This window comes from Ictidomys tridecemlineatus, chromosome 5 (assembly GCF_052094955.1).
Source record: "Ictidomys tridecemlineatus isolate mIctTri1 chromosome 5, mIctTri1.hap1, whole genome shotgun sequence".
Taxonomy (NCBI): Eukaryota; Metazoa; Chordata; class Mammalia; order Rodentia; family Sciuridae; genus Ictidomys; species Ictidomys tridecemlineatus.
Genome location: NC_135481.1, coordinates 27,948,697 through 27,968,358, shown reverse-complemented (window position 1 = coordinate 27,968,358; position 19,662 = coordinate 27,948,697). Strand labels below are relative to the sequence as shown.

The window sequence follows — 19,662 nt, the reverse complement described above, 5'->3', positions numbered from 1 at the left end:
TGAAAACAGAGGAATCTGAAAACCAGTACATAAGCCTGGATCTGGGTCAGTCTATGGCTTTTGTGGGTGAGGAATTTGAGTGATAATATACTTAAGGACAAGAAATAAAGCCTTTTAGAGATAACCTTGCTCAATGTAATGGGAACCTCAAAAAAACTGCACCACTACTCCTAGAAGATAAGGAAGCTTACTGTTTGACTCTTCAGAGAAAAATGCAGTCTGAACCACAAATGGGTGTGGAGTAAAAATATATCATTACATATAATGACAGAAACACTACAAGAAAAATCAAGGTTCAAAATTTTCCCAGGTCAATGATATTACTGGAAGATTTTTCAGAAATACTATGTACCTATTAGAATATCTAACATCTAAAAATAAAAGTTATGTCAAATGCTAGGAAGTTTGTAGAGCAAATGAAACTCATACACCAATGGTTAGAATGTACAATGGTAGACAGTTTGGTTGTTTCAGACAAAGCCAGAATATATATCTACTACATGACTCAGCCAAACCACTCCTAAGTCTTACCTACAAGGGGAAAAAGGGATATTTTCATACAAAGGTTGCTACTTGTGCAATGTTATTTGCCATAACCTAAAACTGGAAATAACCTAAATGTCAATTAATAGGTAACTGAAAAAAACAAATTTTGGAGTATCCACACAATGGAATACTATTCCACAATAAAAAACAAAAAAGAATGACCTAATGATTCACACGACATGAATTTGAAAATAATTACATTGATGACAAAAATAATTCAACAGAATAATACTGTATGGTTTTCTTTGTATAAATTTCTAAAAAAATTAAATTTGTCCATAGCAACAGAAAGCAGGTAGGAGGTAAGTGATTTCTTGGGACACCAAGAAGGAACAGAAAAGAGTTAGATTACAAATGTGAAGGAGGAAATGTTTGAGGGTGGTAAATGGGTTCATTATTTAAATTGTAGTAATGTGTTCCTTAGTGTATACATTTGTCAAAACTTATAAAATTTTACACTTTACATGCATTTTGAACATACAAGTATCCCACATGCCAACTATACTTCAATAAAGTTAAGTTTGAGTTTTTGTTTTTAAAATGCATTTGGGGAGACACCTCAACAACCAAGAGTGCTTAAGATTCCTATAGAAACCAATAACTCCAATGGAAAATAAATTCAAAATCAAATTACAAAACATTCAAGAAAATAATAAACTATGAGCAAGCAGAGGTATAAGTACCCTGGGAACTAATGATAAGAGAATTATCTAAACCTACTGCAAAATTAAAACAAATGTATTAAAGTATTATAAACTATTGAAAAGACAAAAGAAAAACAGAAGGAAGACATTAAAAAACTTAGGAAATAAACAACCTATAAAAACATATACAGGTAGACTTTTTAAAAAGAAATAAATGCTACTTCTAGAAATAAAATATAATCATTGAACTAAAGCAAATATCAATTAAGAGAATAAATCATAATAGGCTCAAGTAAAGAGGGAATAAAAGGCTTAGAAACAATTCTCAGGAAATAACCCAGATTATAACAAGAAGTAGTAAAGAAATAAAAATTGCTGAGTGAAAAAACCAGCAATATTAATATTAATCAGCGATATTAACTGAGAAGACCCAATATTTATCTACCATAAGAAAAAAAAAAAAAGGGAATCTATTCCCTTCCTGGGTAACTCAGCCTGTAATCATCAGGTAGGACACAGCCTAAGTGGAGTGTCATAGCTTAAGCGGAGTGAGGAAGGCATCTGCACAGGATATGTGGAGTCAGAGCCTGGAGAGGGTAGATAGGATGCTGAAACAAAGGGCAGCCCATTATGAATTACAGGACATGTAGCAGAGTGAAAGGGATTATGGGACTGTCTGCTACTGGGTGTTGAAACCATAGCAAGGAGAGGAAGTAGCTCACTCTATGAGGTGCTTCCACATGAGGTGTCACTCTGGTGAAGATCAGATAAATGGGATATAAGTGGAGACTGCAGAACTGCTAGTAAGAAGGACCTCTATGAGGATGTCTTAACATCAGCTACTAAGAAAGACCATTCCTGACTTTTGCTCTTGTTTCACCACACACTTTTAGAATTCCTACAAATTGTCATTCAAAAATCACTTAGATTTTAACCTTCATTTTTGGCTTAGCTAATGTGTGCTTTCTGGGCACTAAGAAGTGGTTAAAAAAAAAAAAAAAGGAGTGCTCATGGTCATGCAGCTCCAAAGGAAGCCAGGAATTTCTGTTTGTGGGCAACGTGCACTTTGGCTCTTGTCCAAAGACTTACCTGCCACCTTTTAAACTTTCCTTAGGAAACTAATCAAGGAAATTGATCATGCCTGCTAGGTAGAAGTGAGGAGAAAAAAAACTGAAATATTTTCCAGGGAATTAGTATATTTGTAATAATACATATTGTACTTAAGGTAATTCCTTAAGTGTATTATTTATATTCCTGTTATTGTGGAAAACTAGCTTCTCTTACTTGAATCAGCAAACCATTGTCTACCCAAAAACTGATCACCTATGATTCAGGTTTTGTATCTCTTTAAAATTATCTACTCCATACTGATGTTCCCTTAATAGAATGATAAAATTTTCCCAAGGACAGAGTATAGGCCTTTCCATAGAGCCCAATTCAGAGGGGGAACTTGCTAGATACTCTTTTGAATGAGTAGATCTTGACGGTCCTTCTTTCTACATTCTTTGTGAAAAATGGAAATTGTTTCTTAATAGATGTTGTGTTCCCTACCATTCCCAAAGTGCAGTGCTTTGAACACAAGAAAATAATATTTTTTTCTTTTTATTTAAGCTCTGAATCTGAGAAAGGAGAATAAGTGTGTGAACGATAAGTCATACTAGATTTAAATCTGAATCCGTCATTCCCTCTCAGCTTCAGTTTCCTTATCTTGGGAATAATAGTGATAGCTATCTCATAGGGTTTCTGTGAAAATGAAATGGGAACCTGAATGAAATGTAGGGCAGAGAACAGTAAGTAAATTGTTGCTCTTATTTTTATCTTAGTTTCCATATTTCAGGAAAATAGCAACTGTTATCCACAGATCAAACACTTTTACCATGACACTGTGCTTTATTCTCACACTTCTATCTCATTTGACTACTGCTGTATTTTAGCACCCAGAACAAGGTGAGGCACCAGCAAGTCCTCAGTAACTTATTACTTACTGAACAAATTAATGAATGAAGCCTAAAGGTTCAGTTGTAATAAAGTCTCTATCTATTTAATTACTTACAAATGGTTTAAATATCTAGCAAAATACAAAGCACTTGGAGCTTAGAAAATCAAATAAATCAAAACATTTCATAGATTAAAATCCTTTATAGCCACAATTTATAACACAGCCAAATTAGAAAACAAAACACACTAAAGCAAAAACCACAAGAAATAAGATCCCGGCCAGAATTCATCCGGAATAATTTCGATTGTAAAGCATAATGAAAATACTGAAAATTTGGAGAGCTAGTTCTAGGACAGCTTTTACCAATTTTCACCTTTATTACCACATCATAAAGATAATAAGTCATATAATGAGAATGCTATCCCACCTGCTCTATCTACATCTCAGCATTCTTATGAGGAATAAATTCAACGACATATATAAAGTATGACATAAATGACATAAACAAACTATGCTGTACTTATACTATATCACACATCTTTCACTCATATTACAAACTCCTATAACTCTAGGATTTAGATCAAGAATGGTTGTGGGGGATAATAAATCAAATCCCCTTCACTTATAAGAAATAAGATTATGATGAGAAATATGGTCTAGATAACTCTTAAGATCTCTTCTGATTCTGAGATACTGAGAAACTAAGTGAATTGTACAGATGGAATAAACAATGCTATCATTTATTTTTAGCTGTCAATTTTTAAAAAGTAACTCCAGGAAGTTAGTACTTTGTGTTCAAGAGGTGAGAGTAAATCCATGCTTTCTGAGATCCCATATAATTCTCCAAAAATTCCTAATAAAAAAATAAACTTAAAAAGAAAAAAACATTTTTTTATTGCAGAATCTCTTTAAATTAGACAAAATCTCTGCAGTGTGGAGAAAAAGTTATGTCTCTTGACAGAAGAATGCCTGTTTTGTTTCAGATAATTATATGTCTAGACAAGTTTTAAAATCTTTGGTAAGGGATTACAAACCTCTGTTTGACTGCCCTCTATTTATAATTATTATACTTCAAGTTTGAGTGTCTGAATGATATTTTGGAATGTCTGAAACAGCTTAAGGATGGATGCTTACCCTTCAATGATTTTTAAATCTGGTTTACTTAAATGTAACTTAAATATTTCCATTGGAGAAAAAGAAAAAAAACAAAGCAAACATTTAAAAAGAGGAATATCCCTCATACAGGGATAAAATTACAGATTATATTGTAATGGGCATATTACTTTCCCTACTTGGAGATTTCTTTTCACAGCACTAAGTATAGCATTTGAGATTTTGATATTGTATAGTATAACATATATAAGCAATATAATCAGTATCTTATAATATAGTAAATATATGGAAATGATTATATAAACATGCACAAATACACACAAAAAGCCATATTCTTAAATGACCCTCAAATAATTTCTTCACAATTTTCTTACTGCAGTTTACTTACATATCACAATAATTTTCAAATGAGAAGATTAATGTTCTTCAAGAAGATCTTAGCAGTAGGCAGAATATTCATATAAATGAATTGACCACTAATTAAATATATGTGTATATATATATATATACATACATACACACACATAGGTATATATTTATATCCCATTATTTTTCCCAAAGAAGCTTTAAGACCACATAACAAGTGCTCATACACAAGTTCTGTAGGAACATGGATGCAAGTGTGTTGTAGAAAATGTAGTCCTGTAGAAAATGGCTGATATTTCATGAACCTTTCCACTCTTGATTTTTGCTCCCTTTTTTAATAATAGTCTCTCAAAACCTCTTGTATTAGTGTGTGCATGCATATGTGTGTAAAATGTTATGATTTCTTAATGATATAATGAAAAAAGCTTAAATGAAAAAACTGTTTAGATCCAATAGTTAAAGAGTGTATTCCAAAGCTGATTTTGGTAAGGTTTAATCGTACATGAAGACAAATGCAATCTATATGTGATTGAAATAAAAACAATATTAAATTTACTTTTAAAAACATTAAATATTTAAATATAGGTTCAAATTTAGGTATATGTCAAAGAAAACCAAATTTCATTTGTGACATGTTTGAATTATCTACCACTTATGGTTAATAAAGTCAAACTGCTTCTTTTCATAAGTTCTACATTTTGTTTCTAAAGGAGAGGTTTTAGACTATTGCTTGCAAGTGGTTTTTAACCATTCAAAATATATGAAATTTTAATATTTTCAATTTCTACAAAAAAAGTCATATTTAATGAAATCGCTCATTTTCCCATCTCCACTACTGATTTTAAAAGTACTAGTCAATGTTCTGTATAAGAATCTTTATCTGAGGAAGGCACCCCACAGATGTAGTGTGGTTCACTTTTTTGTACAGAATCCCCTGTTCTTATTCTCACCGACACAGGATATCAATCACAGTGGTCTACCGTGGTACAAATTAAAAAGTTGGAGCTTCTCAGCAGTGTCATGGCACATAAGGGGCCACGAATAGTTTATATAAAGGTGTGTGCAAAATCCAAACTCTCAACCCTGTAAGTACAAAAATAATTATTTTCTATTTTTCTCTGTTTATGGTTTGATGTGAAGAAGAATTGGAAGCACTGATTTAAGTAAAACATAACGAGGGACATAAATGATTTAAAGCTAGTGAGAGCTTAAAACATTACAGAGTTTGCAAAACCATATTTGCACCTATTACACAGGCCTCCAGGTTATGCAGGCAGGGTGATGGCCAGAGACTGCTGTGAACCTACAGGATGAGCTCCTACAGGCTCCCAAACTCCTCTGATACAAAAGGAAAATGTTTTAAATAGCATGTTTTTAAACAGAAATAGCAACAATCTACTTACTCTAATAATAAGAATTTCATTATCACTGTCTAAACCCATAGGGCTCTTCAGTCATCAGTGAAGACACATCTTGCAAAGCTGTAAGGTACAGCTGGCAAACATTGAGCATGTCTGCTCACTGTTCCATCACTAGTCCCTAGCATGCTACCAGCCACAGGGGTGACATTCACTAAATATTTCTGAAGTGACTGTATTCAACATACAAAAGGGGGAGGAGTAAAGAGTTAGACTCCTATTTTGCTGATAAGGAAGCAGAGGAAAGTTGATGTGATTTTTTCAGAAGACCAGAGAGCCTTCTTGCTCTGGTAGAACTTATATTCTGAAGGAGGTAACAGGTCCTACAGGAATCCTAGGGCTTCAGGTGACCTAAGGACAAAAGTGAGCTTTGAGAACACAATCACCTCTTCTTCTAAAGATGAGGAAACAAAAGGCCAGGAAAGTTGATTACATGGACAAAGTAAGCCAGGAAAAGAATGGCAGAGCTAGAACCAGAACCAGGTTTCTTAACAAACCATCCAGAACTTGACCCCTGTACACGAGGACAAAGGTGACCCAGACTCCACCAGAAAACCTTGCTGATATTCAAAGGAAAACTCCATTGTAATTTTGGTTGTTCTTGGGGAAAAAAAAAAAAGTCAAGCAAAACAACAATAAAACCTGTTACTCATCTAGACTCCAGAATAACCTCCATTGCTTTTAAAATCTGGGCTAGCACTTCCTGATCTTTCTTCATAAACACAGTAGCCAGTAGGCCCAAGCAAGGACAGAACACCACTCCAGCTCCTGTCCTCCAGTCCACCTTCACCTTTTTCCTTTAACAATTCGTTTTTACCGTTCTGACTTGTCTGAGGCCAGCAGAATAATGAGTCTGATGTGAATGTGGTTTTGTGGTTGGTGTCTACTGAACACTGGGACTTTTAACCTTGTCATAAATAGCTTTGTTCAGGGACACACCCAGACAATAAGTCTCTACCTTGCTACCTTCAAACATTGACAATTCTAGAACCTTTTGACCAATGACAATCAACCAGAAAATACAAAGGATAAATTTCCCAGCTTACAAGTCATGAACTTTCACAATAACCTCCTGAAAGTAAATATCTGTGAGGAAAATAAAAAATAGTGTGGCCATTAATAATTGAGCTTTGGGATAAAGCAGAGCTGGGTTTGAATTTTAGATCTAACCCCTACAACTATGTGAACTTTCTGAATGCCATTGCTTAAGTGGAGAAGAATCTTGCCCACTTTCTTCAAAACTCAGATACTGTGAGGGATGAAAATCAATCACTTCAAGATTATTTTCTTCAAAACAGATAACTTGGTCATCCTGAGGCCAGAGGAAGATTTGTTTTAAAATTTTGAGTTTAGGTGGAGATTGAAAGAGCATAGGTATTAAAATACATTGAATTACACACTCTAAGTGGGTGCAGTGTATTGTGTATAAATTCTACCTTCAGAAACTTGAGAAAACAGAGAGAGGAAGGAGCACAGCCAAGGAGCATGGACAATGTGACACAGCTAGCTATTAAATGACAATAATTTGGGAGAGGGTAAAGTAGAGCTCTATAAAGGAACAAGAAGCAAAAGTAAACTGAAGAAAAGTAACTGGATATCTGTATGAGCCAGAGTGAGAACTGCTTTAACCACATGGAAATATAAGGCAAGCTGTCCCAGGAGTCCATGGGAACTGGGGATTCCTAAATAATTCTCAGCAGAAACTCAGTTCCCTGAGACCTGTTTGCACACGCTTCCTGAAGCAAAAGTTCTTATTTTATCAACAGACTATGATCAGATCATTCCTTAGAAAAGGTGAAAAACTGTTTCTATTAAGTCAAAGGCTGCCTGAGGCATATTTGAATAACACATAAAATTCTGTTTGGTCTACCCACTGAAGCATGAACATATCAGAATTAACTCCTAACCAACTTCAAAGCCAAGCTCTTATTACTAAGTGATTAACTGCTACTTAGGAAACTTTAGAAAATAATGTATTTTAGGTAAGGAATACCTTGGCAGGTAAAGTCAATGTTAAAATAACCCATAGGTCAATGGAGAAATTAAAGATATATGCAAATTAATCTCTGAACTACAAAGAGTAATGATATGGAACATGTATAATACAAGCCAAGAAATCACATGCTTCATGACACAAATGAAGTTTCCATCACAGCACACAGCTCTCTGAGCCTGTGATTCAAAGATTTTCATAAAATACTACCTTCAAACTTCACCTACTTACTTATTAAGATGCAGGGTAACAGAGTTAATACAGTCAAATGAAGGTCAAGAGCGTTCCTTTTACAGCCACTGTTAAAGAGTTGAGCATTACAGGGTAGCAAGGAAAACATGAGAATGACAGGGCAATTTCTGGGTGACACCTTTATTTAAAAACCTCAGTTTTAGGCTTTAAGAGGGCTTTTTGCTTTGTTTTGCTTTTCCTGTTTAGTCCATTTTTAATTACATTCAACAAATAAAGAGAACTAAAAAGACAGATGCAAGCTATTGGGTTGGGTTGCAGAGAACACAAAGAGTAGACAAACAGAGTCTCTGCTCTCAAAGTATTCACAACTGAGTCATCTTATGGTTAGTTTTAACTTAAGCATTTATACTAATTGGCAAAGCAATTGTTTTGTGTGTGTGTGTGTGTGTGTGTGTGTGTGTGTGTGTGTGTTCTGTAAACCCATTTCCAGTCTTGAGTCATATATTTTCCCCATAAACAAGAATGACCTGGAAAACTACATGCCTAATATATTTCTTTAAATTAATGTACTTTAATTATTAAACTAATCTATATAAAAACAAATTGCTCTGGTTTCTTGGTTTGAGCATAGGATCCTCCCATCCAACAACACCCCTGACCCTGCCAGCCACCACACTACAGCTGACCTGAAGCCAGTGGCCTAGAATCTCTAGACTGAGCAAAATCGACTTCTTTATAAGTTTTTTTTTTTAAATAATACATAAAGTTTTATAAATGAGCATATGCTAAAAGACCATCTGTGACACTGTATGTCTTTTGGAAGGTAATTTTAAGACAGCATGTTAGATTCCTCATCAATAAAATGAGGATAAATAGTATCAGTCTAACAGGATTGATGTGAGAGTCAAGTTACATAATCCACAGAGATCATTATATACTAAGTACTCAATAAATAATATTTGCTATTATTGAAAGATTTTTTTAAATCATAATATATATATATATATATATATATATATATATCTCCTGCTAAGTAAAATAGTACTAAATGGAAACTTATAATCCTTCACTTTATTTTTTGTAATTTAGAGTAGATCCACCTATTAAGTTAATTAAGTAAGAGATGAAGGTAAGACTTCAAAGATATCTAATTGTAAGATAAAATAATTTGTATTTTTAAAAATTGACAAAATTATCCACCATTTTTTCATCTTTTATGATGAAAAAATTCATATGATGAAATTCTAACTGTAGGTATTTTAGAATGTGACTTTTTTTGAAAACAGGGTTCATTGCAGATATAAGTAAGTGAAGATGAGGTCAAAAAGGATTAGGGTGAAATCCTAACACACTATGACTGTTGTTCATATAAAATGTAGAAATTTGAAGACTGACACAACAGACAGAGAAAGCCATGTAAAGTTGAAGGCAGAGATTGGGGTGATAATTTTACAAGCCAAGAAACATCAAAGATTGCCACTACTCAGGAGTATTACAAGTTTGAGGCCAGCCTCACAACTTAGCAAGACATTGTCTAAAAATTTTTAAAAAGGGCTGAAAATTCAGATTAATGGTAGAACTTCCTGGGTTCAATTCCCAGTACCACTTGTGGGGGTGAGGGGTTGTTCAGCAAACCACTAGGAGGTAAAGGAGAGTCATGAATACATTTGTTTTCAGCCCTTAGAAGGAACTGATTGTTAAAATACCTCAATTTGGGACCTCTAGTCTCAGAATTTTGAGAGAATATATTGTTGTTTAAGCCACTCAGTTTGTGGCACTATGTTGCACAATTCTAAAAAACAAAAACAAACAAAAAAAAAACCTAGCATATCATTTAACAAATTTTGTTGCTTTCTAGACAGAAGTTAGATCTGCCTCTGTGTGTATATGTGTGTATGTGTTTTCTTGAAACATATTTAATACAATTGGCCACATACAAAATTCTATTCTCTTCTTTTGCATAAAAATCTCCTTTCTACTATACTACAGGCTTCCTAAAAATATATTCATTTATTCATCAACAAGTATTTATTAAGGTTCTACTAAATGAAAGGTTCACAGCTCTGAGCTAAATCCTACACATGTAAACAGTCAGTGGGAGGCTGGCTGGCATGAGTATTCCTGAGGTACAACAGCAAGGGGGCTTCATGCCCATTGCGGTCAGTGGCCCATCCCTTACACCTTGGCTTCTCTTGGGAAAATTCTGGGTTTTTCCAAGGATCAGTTATCCCTTCTTTGACCTGACACACACTTCCCTCCTCTCAGCAATGACATAAGTGACACTAGAAGTTAGTCCACACTCATGTCCATCCTTCTTTTCCCAAGCAGATGGCAGCACTCCCAGGGCAGGAATATGGGGGCTCTGTGGAGGAAGTCTCTCTGTAGAAGCCTCCATAATGTCTATGAGTCCAGTGTTTTCTGGTTCTGCCCATCAATTAGGAATACCTTTGAGTAAAGCCTTTAAGCCTATCCCTTGCACTGGAGGTTTATGAAAGTAGAATCCCATGGCGTTTTGTAGAGAGTGGTAGAGAAAGTACAGGACCTGAAAGTTATAATTCAAAGAAATCTTAACCTTACTGGAATATTAATGTTTTAAAAGGATATTTTCTGGTACTTCTGGCCCATTCTGACACTAGTTCCAGGCGCAGAAGTTGACCCACTTACACTCATCCTTATCTTTTTGGATTGTCTATCACGAGTCAAAACAAGCTTAATTTCCTTCTCATATTCCCCACCTCACCTTTATTTTTTTTCCTCAGAATTTTCTCTGTCCTGGATCTTCCCATTTTCCCTTATTTTAGAACACATCCCCACCTCTGCCTTCATTGTGTTTTCTTCTTTTTCCCAATATTAAGGCAAACAGTGTTAACAAATTCCACTCAAAAATGTCTACTAAACTGCAAATGCGCTCTGGATGCTCTGTTGGGGCTTTGCCATGCATTTTCTCATTGAATCCACATACCTAACATTAGGATTGCTAGTCTGGGTAAATCTGAATCCCTTGGCTAGAATTAATTACATCCTAAGACATGTCTGACTTCAAGGTACTGCCCACTTCTCCAAGGGCCTGAGAGGGAGCTGACATCATGCTGACACCCACGCCTGTTCACAGTTACATATGGGCAAGCCAGCCCATCTATTTCTTCAAAGAAAATGAAACAAAGTAAAACAAATACAACTTAGATTCAACCACAGTGTGGTTAGGTGCCAAATCACTCTTCAGTCTGTGGGTGATCCTATAAGTAGATTTTTCCTAATCTACAAAACCTATTTATTATACATATAGAAGCATATGCATGGGCAGGAGTGATTTCAAACATCAGACTTAAAACAAAAACAGTTGAAAGCCTATTGTAACACTGGGGTCAAGGAGCAAGAGTCATCATGCAAAGCAAGATTTCTACTCTGAGATGGAAAGGGGTTGACTAGAACTACAGGCCAAGAAAAACCAGGCAATTTTCCCAGCTTTGTCTTGTTCCAGAAACAGTCCCCGGTAAAAGGGATCCCTCTTGTCTGCTCTGCTAGATTTCTACTGACCAAAGAAGTCACTATCCATGGTATCGAGAAATTCTGTCCCTGGAGCATCAACAAATGGCCAAATCCTAAAGTTCGTGGGTATATGAGAGCCTTAGAGGCCTAGAATCGATCCACCCCATTCTAACCAGCAAGAAACTACCTAGTAATACCTTGTTTGTATTTCTTGGAGGAGGGACACCAGAAACACTTATTTCATTCCGCACAATAATTCACCACAATCAGAAGGAGCACAGCAAGGGCAACGCCATCTCCCAGCTGCTGATTACATCAAAGGCTTGCAGCACAGATTCAATTTTATGATGTTAATCTCAGCCTGCCACTCAGAAATTTTCTCTGAGGGATATGATTTTTCTCAGGATTTCATTTTAAGAATGATTTTCTTCATCCACAATCAATAAAGATATGTTTTCATCAAAAGACTCTATCTTGGCAGAATTCAATTGGCTATTTCAATCCCTTTTGGTGACACAATATTAATTAAAATAGTTTATGTTGCACCTCAACTGGAAAAAGAGGTACTGAAAATAGCAGCTACTCAGAACACATGTTCTTTACACATCAACATGAAGGGCAGAAAATAATTTTCTCTTTCTCCAGGCGACAGACATTAGCTATTCAAGAGAGTCACTCTAACTTGGTTTATCTCTGTGACCTCACTGGGAAAAAATAATAAGGATGAAGCTCTTTCTGTTCAAACACATCTTCAAATGTCCCTTCCCAGAGCCTCAAGAAGAAGAGTGATAATTATCTGTGTGCCTGTATGTCATGATGGGCTATTTAAAGTCAGTGTTTCTTCTAACTAAAATAAATAAATAACAATAACAATGCTATTTTTATCTCCAATTTTGAAATAATGATTGCAAGTGATTATACTATATTTCTCAAAGGTGGGCACAGACAAAATTTTTACATTTAAAAAGAGAAGAAATTTATGAACTGTTACAGAAAATAAAAGAATTATGCTTTAACAGTCATTTGAAAGTGGGGGTTAATTCACCTAAGAAATGTTTATAATCTACCTGACTATTCTCTATGTGAGACAGAAGATCCTGGTTTCTGCCCCCAAATGCTGTCAAATCATACACCTGTTCTCCCAGGTAAAAGAGGCCATAGCCTGGTTCCTACAAGTTAGGTGGAGAATTCAGAGCATGAGGCACTTAATTCAGCTTGGACAGGAGCTCAAGGAGGGCTTCTAAGAGGAAAGATCAATTACTAAAATACTCAGCTAGCAATTTATATCCACAGTTTAAAAAAGAGTAAACTCAAGTCTAATAAAACATGCAGTCTTCTTCAATCAAACCTTCTCATCTTTCTATCCTGAATTCATCCATCCATTACACTTTAGAAGGTGGTAATAAAGATAAAAGATGTCTTGATATCCTAAGAAGTCCAAGAATTTAACAGAACTCAACAGGCCATATCTGTAAAGAGGAGCCTTAATCTAATTGCTCCAAGAATACTCTTTTAGACTAAACTGGATTTATACAAAAATAGAGAAAAGCATCAAATTAAGGAACAGTATGGAAATGTATATAAATTTAGCCCAAGTCCATATTTCTTATTAAAGAAAACAATAAGAAGGTAAGTCAAAAACAGAGAGTGGTCTGGAGTTTGGATTTGTTCATATACTTGGTCAGTAAGTAATAAATTCTAGACAGAGGGATGACACTGTTCTCCACAGAGTCTACATGAGGTATAACATGTACACCAATGTTGGAAAAACACTGTCAAAAAAATAAGAAAGCTTCAGTCAGGATAAGTATCACCTTAGAAGTCTGTTAAAATTCAGATTCCTGTGTTTCACACTGTATGTAATGACCCAGAACCTCTAAAAGATAGGATACAGGAATATTTTGAGACCAATTCTCCAAAGACATCCACACTTGAGGCTAAGCATGCCTCCTGCACAGCACAATTAATGAAATACTCAAATAAACTGATTATATTTTTAAAATTCACTGAATAACGAATGAATGCCCAAAAAAGAACAACTCTCCTCAAAAAGTTCTTTCTCAGGTCAGGTATTCATGGCCTAGTAGGAATGCCAATGGCCTGATCTAGGCCTTCCATAAACAACAGGCCTGACCTGGCCCTTAAAGAACTCTTTTTTTCTATAATGACCAAAACCTAACATAATTAAATTATTTTGCTATCTACTGGTGTCTATATGATTCATAGAATTTTTCCATGCTTTGCAGGCATTGCAACAGAATTATCTTTTCTTTGAAATTCACATGGAGAAAAGCTGAAAAGGGGGAAAGTCTAGGTATTAAGTTATTCAGCAAATTTGTACAACAATTGCAAGACAGATAACTCATGCATGATCATATTAGAATTTTAAGGCAAATTCTTCCAAATTTAAAGAGATTTTAAAATCTAACAATACCAAAGAAAAGTCAAGGGGTTGGGGCTGTGGCTCAGCTGTAGACTGCTTGCCTAGCACATGTGAGGCCCTGGATTCAATCCTTAGCACCACATAAAAATTAAATTAAAAAAAAAAGGTATTGTGTCTAACTACAACTAAAAAATTAATATTAAAAAAAAGAAAAGTCAAGAGGATAAAACTCTATAATATATTCCTCTCAAAATAGTCAAGTTTGCATTTTGTTACCCCAAATGAACCCATTTTCAATATCTCTTCCAAAATATTTTCTAAGACTCACTTCAATAGCTAAGACTGCAATGACTTGGAGCAAAAAGCTGGATGTAAAATGGCCAGAGATCCTATCATGCAAATGTAGGAATGTAGAACTTTTCCAGCAAGAAAACACTTAAAGTGTGTGGAATTCCTTTCCCAGAACCTGGCCCCAAAACATAGGTTAATAAAAACATAGTCTAGAGGGAGGAAAGCCTTCAGTGGTTGAAGAAGGGCAGTGGTTGTGAAAGTATATATAACCTGATGCTTCATTGTAAAGCATGAGAACAGTTGAAACATTTCTTTATCTGTTTTTTGTAAAATGCATGAAATCCATAAACCCCCACCTGTATTCAAGTCTAGGTTAGTGCTCACCTATCTCTAGTCAGGAGAAGAATAGGAGTGGAGGGTATCAGATTGGTTGAGTGCCTACTGTGCATTCGGCAGGAAACTGTTTTATATACAACTAAGTCTTCTAACCATGTCATAAGGGAGATATCCTCACAGGATGCACTCAAAGATTAAATTAGTACCCAATAATGTGAAATAATAGTGAGATCCCCCTTTTACATTTGAGGAAATGAAGACTCTGAGGTAAAATAATTTGCCAACAGCTTGCCAATAGCCAGTAAAGGATGGGACAGCATGGAGACAGCTTGACATGATTTGCATTTATAGTGTCTTTTCACCCTAGCAAACAAATTTTTACTTGGCTTAGGATGCTTTCTCAGCATTTCCACCTGACAAATGCCTACAAAACTGGAATCTGCAAAACTGTAACTAAATTTTAGTTCTTTGAGCCTGCTCTGGTTGATGTTTAGCACTGTTCCACTCTCAGCTTTCCCTTTTATTCTTTTCGAGGGTATTTATTACTTTGTTCTAATATTTCCTGTCTGTTACCTGAACTCTGCCATGAATGCCTAAGGGAGGACTTGTGGATTTTCTTCTTTGCAATCTGTTGTCAGGTAATTTTATATATAAACAAAAGGTCAAAATATGCTGAGTGGTGGGCTGGGAATGTGGCTCAGTGGTAGAGCATTGCCTGGCATGTGTGAGGTTCTGAGTTTCATCCACAGCACTGTCAAAAATGAAAAAAAAAGTTTATATAGAGTGAACAAAAACAAACTACTGAGTGTGAAGCCAAAGAATTAATGTATTAGTCACAAGTCAACTCTCTTCTTCCTTCTTCTCCAGACAAATCATTCTAATTTCAACCAAAGAAGCCTAAAACCATATGAGTTTTCTGGGCCTTTACCCTCACTGCTCACTGCTAACTCACAGGCAATACATCAATTAACCATAAAGTTAACTGGTTCAATAACTTACTTCTCCTTCATCCTGTACGTTTTCATTTTTCTAAATGCATAGGACTTTATATTTATTCTAGTTACGTTTCATATTGCTAAAATAAAAAGAACACAAAAGTTAGCATTAATGAAGATAATGCTACCCTTTATTAATTTTTTATTAAATGCCATACACTATGCTGTTTACATTAGGTAATCACTTCACTGTATTCATATATCCTTAGACATTTTATCATGTCTACTCTAAACATGAGGAAATTGAGACTTGAAGAACTTAAATAATTTGCCTAAGGTCAGCGCTGAAAAACATACCTATCAGTCTACAAATCTCATGCTCTTAAACACTACACTGCAGTGCTTAAGTGGGGCTGGGGTAGTGTCCAGGATGTTAGGACATTCTCTGTAATCAATCTTCTAGTGCAATGATTCCTAGCTGTAAACCTAAAGATTTGTATTTTTAAAAAGAGTTTCAAGGAACCCAAATGTCTTTTCTATTCAAAGAAACTCTCCTTATCTTGAAGATTAAAATTGGCACATAAAAGGTAAGGGACTTAATGAGACCCCAAAATTAATTAGGGGATTTATCAGAACTTCAAAGTTGATCTGGGGCTAGAACAATGTGCAGTTAAATATTTTTAGTCCAGGTCCTTATCATATGCCCCTGCCTGCAATTTAGCCTAGAGAAGAACTGAATCTAAAAATTTTAACCACTAGGAAAAAAATAAGCATACATTCAAAAAAGGATTCCACAGACATGCTTTTTATGATGAGCTAACAGAATACTAATGAGAGCCGATTTTGTGAGCAATATTATTGAGCAGTATTACTATTAACTTTATTATCAAATAACACAAAGAATAAGTGAATTGCCCCAAAGACAAATGATCAAGCAATCTTGAAACCTTCAAATATCCCTGTTACCATTATTTCAAGGTTCCTTGAAGTTATTGTATAGCTTAAATATACTCCTCTTTACCTGTAGGCCTCTATAAACTAGAACTTCAGGTTTCTAAAATATTCCCTCCATTGGGTAGAGTTCTCATACACAGGGAGAGGTTGATGTTGTCTTGATAAAATAATCATAATTCATAAATATCTTGCCCCCAAAGTAAAAATACTGAAACTCAACTAACAGTATCATTTTTCTGTGGTTTTAAAAAATAACCACTTTGCTGGTGGGGTGAGGCTCCCAACCACTGTGGAGGCTGAGTGAGTAAGGACTGCAAATTCCAGGTCAGCCTCAGCAATTTAGGGAGACCCTGTCTCAAAATTAAAAAAAATAAAAATATAAAAGGTTGGGGATGTAATTAAGAGGTTAGGAGTAAAGTACCCCTGGGTTGGATCTCCAGTACTGGAAAAATAATAATCACTTACTAGCGTACCTCAAGGACAGTTCCTCTTTCTCCTTCAGTCCTCTGTATTCTTTACAGAAAACACTATGGCACATTTTAATATTCAAGAAACTAAAAGAAGGCTAAGTAACAAGTGATGTTTGCCAAAAAACCACAAGACCAAATTAACCCCAAGTACTTCCAAGACAAAAGTGATTGTTTTCTTTCTTCCTGGTCTTTGGTGAAAATGAAAAAAAGGAAAGAGAGAGGAAAAAGTCCTGCAGGTGAGCAGTGGGGTGGGGGTGTGGGCAGGGGAGGAGTGGAAGAATGAAAGGAACTAATAAATGTTTCTAAACACTTTCTTCCAAAAAAATCCCTAACAGGTGACCCAGTCTCCAATAGTTGACCTTGAACTCTTTTAGAATAATGCTGGGAGGAGGAAGAAAAGGTTTAATGTAGAGCAAAGTTCTGTTTACATGCCTTTGTTAACTGTATGCAAAAATGCTGTGAGGGCATGTTAAGGAAGCATTGGCCCCAGAAGGAAGTATTCCCGGTGTGTCACTTTATTCAGGTTTTTGTGAATGTAGGCACATCTGCCTCTGGATTTGTTTTCCCATTCTGCGTCTAACCTGACAGACGAACGTCTTGTGCCTGTAAATCCTTTTGGCGGGCTCAGCCATAGGTGGGCGCTAAGGAAGATTTTCACCAGATCCCCCCGCCCACAGCAGCTCTAAACTGTCCCGCCCGAGTATGTCTGTCCACAGGGTCTTTTTTCTTCATAATGAACTCAGTTATAAAATTAATTCCACACACTCCCGTTCCAGACAAGCCTGATACCTGACTCCCAGTAAACTCCCAAATAATGACAGGCAGGTCCCTAAAAGTACCCAGAACTCAGTTTAAGTACGGTACGGCGTGTCCCCCAGCAATTCCCCCATCTCCCATCCAAAAATCAAATTGACAGATGAGCGGCTTTGCAACGTCTGGAAAAGAGTTTGAGGAGGGGCTGTCCGCGTGCAAGAACTTGGAGCAAAAGGAATAGGTTTTAGCAAAGGACACAGGCGCGCGCCCGTTCCTTTCCCGCCCGGCAGTTTCCCTCCAGCGCCGGCTCCGAGAGAGAAGCAAACCGAGAGGCGGCCCCCCTGAGGGGCTGCCGAGGACCCACCGCTTGGGACCAGGAGCCTGAGCCAAGCCCAGGGGCGTCCACCTTCCGCGAGCTGTGGCACTGTGGTGTAGCAGGGGCTAGGCAGCGTGACCGTCGTGCAGCCGCACAGCTGGCGGTAGGCGGCTGGGGGGCCTTTGGGTCTGAGGGGAACTCGCCTCGGCCCCGCCCCCGGCCCCGCCCCGGCCCCGCCCCGGCCCGGGCCCCGGCCCCGGTCCCGCCCCCGGTTCGCTCCGGCCGCAGCCGCCCGCCGCTCCTTCACGCAGGCAACCTTCTTCTCTCTGGAAGCCCGGAACAGGCCGGTCTGCAGCCAGCAAGAGCCCGCTCCTGTCAGGACTGGCGAGTTGGAGTTGGAGGTGAAGAAAATCAAAGTGGCCCTGGTGGACTGAACTCTTGGCCCCGGGCGTTGGGGGCGACTTGGAGCTCCCAGAACTTGGATGTGCAGGTGTGGGAGGACGTTTTCCTCCAGACCGCACTCCCCGAGCAGGCAAAGCGAGATTCCGAAGCTCCCCGAGGAGGTAAAAAATTCACCCTAGGCGGAAATCAGCACCGAACCTGCTACGGGTGGGCGCCCACCACGACTGACTGGGTGGTTTAGGAAAATGGGAGGGACTGCTTGCTTTTCTTGAGGTTTCTCAGTTACTTGACCCTCCACCGCCTCAGGGTGCCTTTGGCTTCCAAAACCCCTGGAAGCCGGTGAGGAGAGGAGAGGTGTTAACCCCTCCTTTTACACTGACACCTACCTGGCTTCCCAAGTTCTAGGGTTCTGCGGTTCTTATAGCCAGGCCCACGACAGACCACAGTTGCAGGGCTTCCCCCAGAGTCTCCCCCAGTGCAGTCTGACTAGAACACTCCTCCTCTGCCTCTTTGTCCTCAGTGGGGACTTAGTTCCTGTTCTGGAGCCTCACTTCCCCAAACAGGTAAGGTGAGTCATGTTCACTCCTAAGGTACCTCACTTCTGTCATAAACACTGTCACACAGTTTATTGCACTAACTCCCCTACTAGATTATAAGCTCTGTTAGGCAGGGACACCAAACACGTAGTAGATACCCCGTAAATGTTGGCAAACGATGTATGCATGCAACCATCAACTGTTAAGGTGCACCCAGCTCTCCAAGAAATTCCCTCACCAACCCTGACTTTCTAAGTCTGCAGGAAGGAAATATCTCCACACATACATACCTCATCCTCAAGCCTTCCTCCTGTCTTTTGAGCAGAGCCTTTTGCTTCAGTCTCCATAGAGACTGAAAAAGTTGTGGAAAAAGATCAGGAACTATTTTCTGTTATCTGAGCTCTGCCATAATTAGCTCTGTGGCCTTAAAGATCCTAAACTTCTCTGGAACTCAGATTAGAGCTTACTTATCCATTAGGTGCAGTTCCTAGGACCCATGATATTTTTACAAAGAACAGCAATATGGAGAAAAAGAGAAAGGCAGAAAAAAAAAAAAGAACTTCTGGATTGAAAAAAGTGTTGTAAA

The 19,662-nt window shown here is 37.3% G+C and overlaps 1 protein-coding gene across 5 annotated transcripts in view; it reads right to left on the bottom strand.

The window, feature by feature from the left end:
• The window catches only part of Wdr72 (WD repeat domain 72), a 236,199-nt gene extending 217,154 nt beyond the window's left edge, over positions 1–19,045 (bottom strand). For 3 of the 5 annotated variants that reach the window (XM_078049591.1, XM_078049595.1, XM_078049594.1), the window contains exon 1: positions 18,187–18,319. The gene's annotated coding sequence lies outside the window, so the exon portion shown is untranslated. Of the gene's footprint in view, positions 1–17,072; positions 17,096–18,186; positions 18,320–18,926 lie in introns of those variants that run through there. The other 2 variants (XM_078049592.1, XM_078049593.1) reach the window with 2 other exon arrangements.
• Between the last annotated feature and the right edge of the window lie 617 nt (positions 19,046–19,662).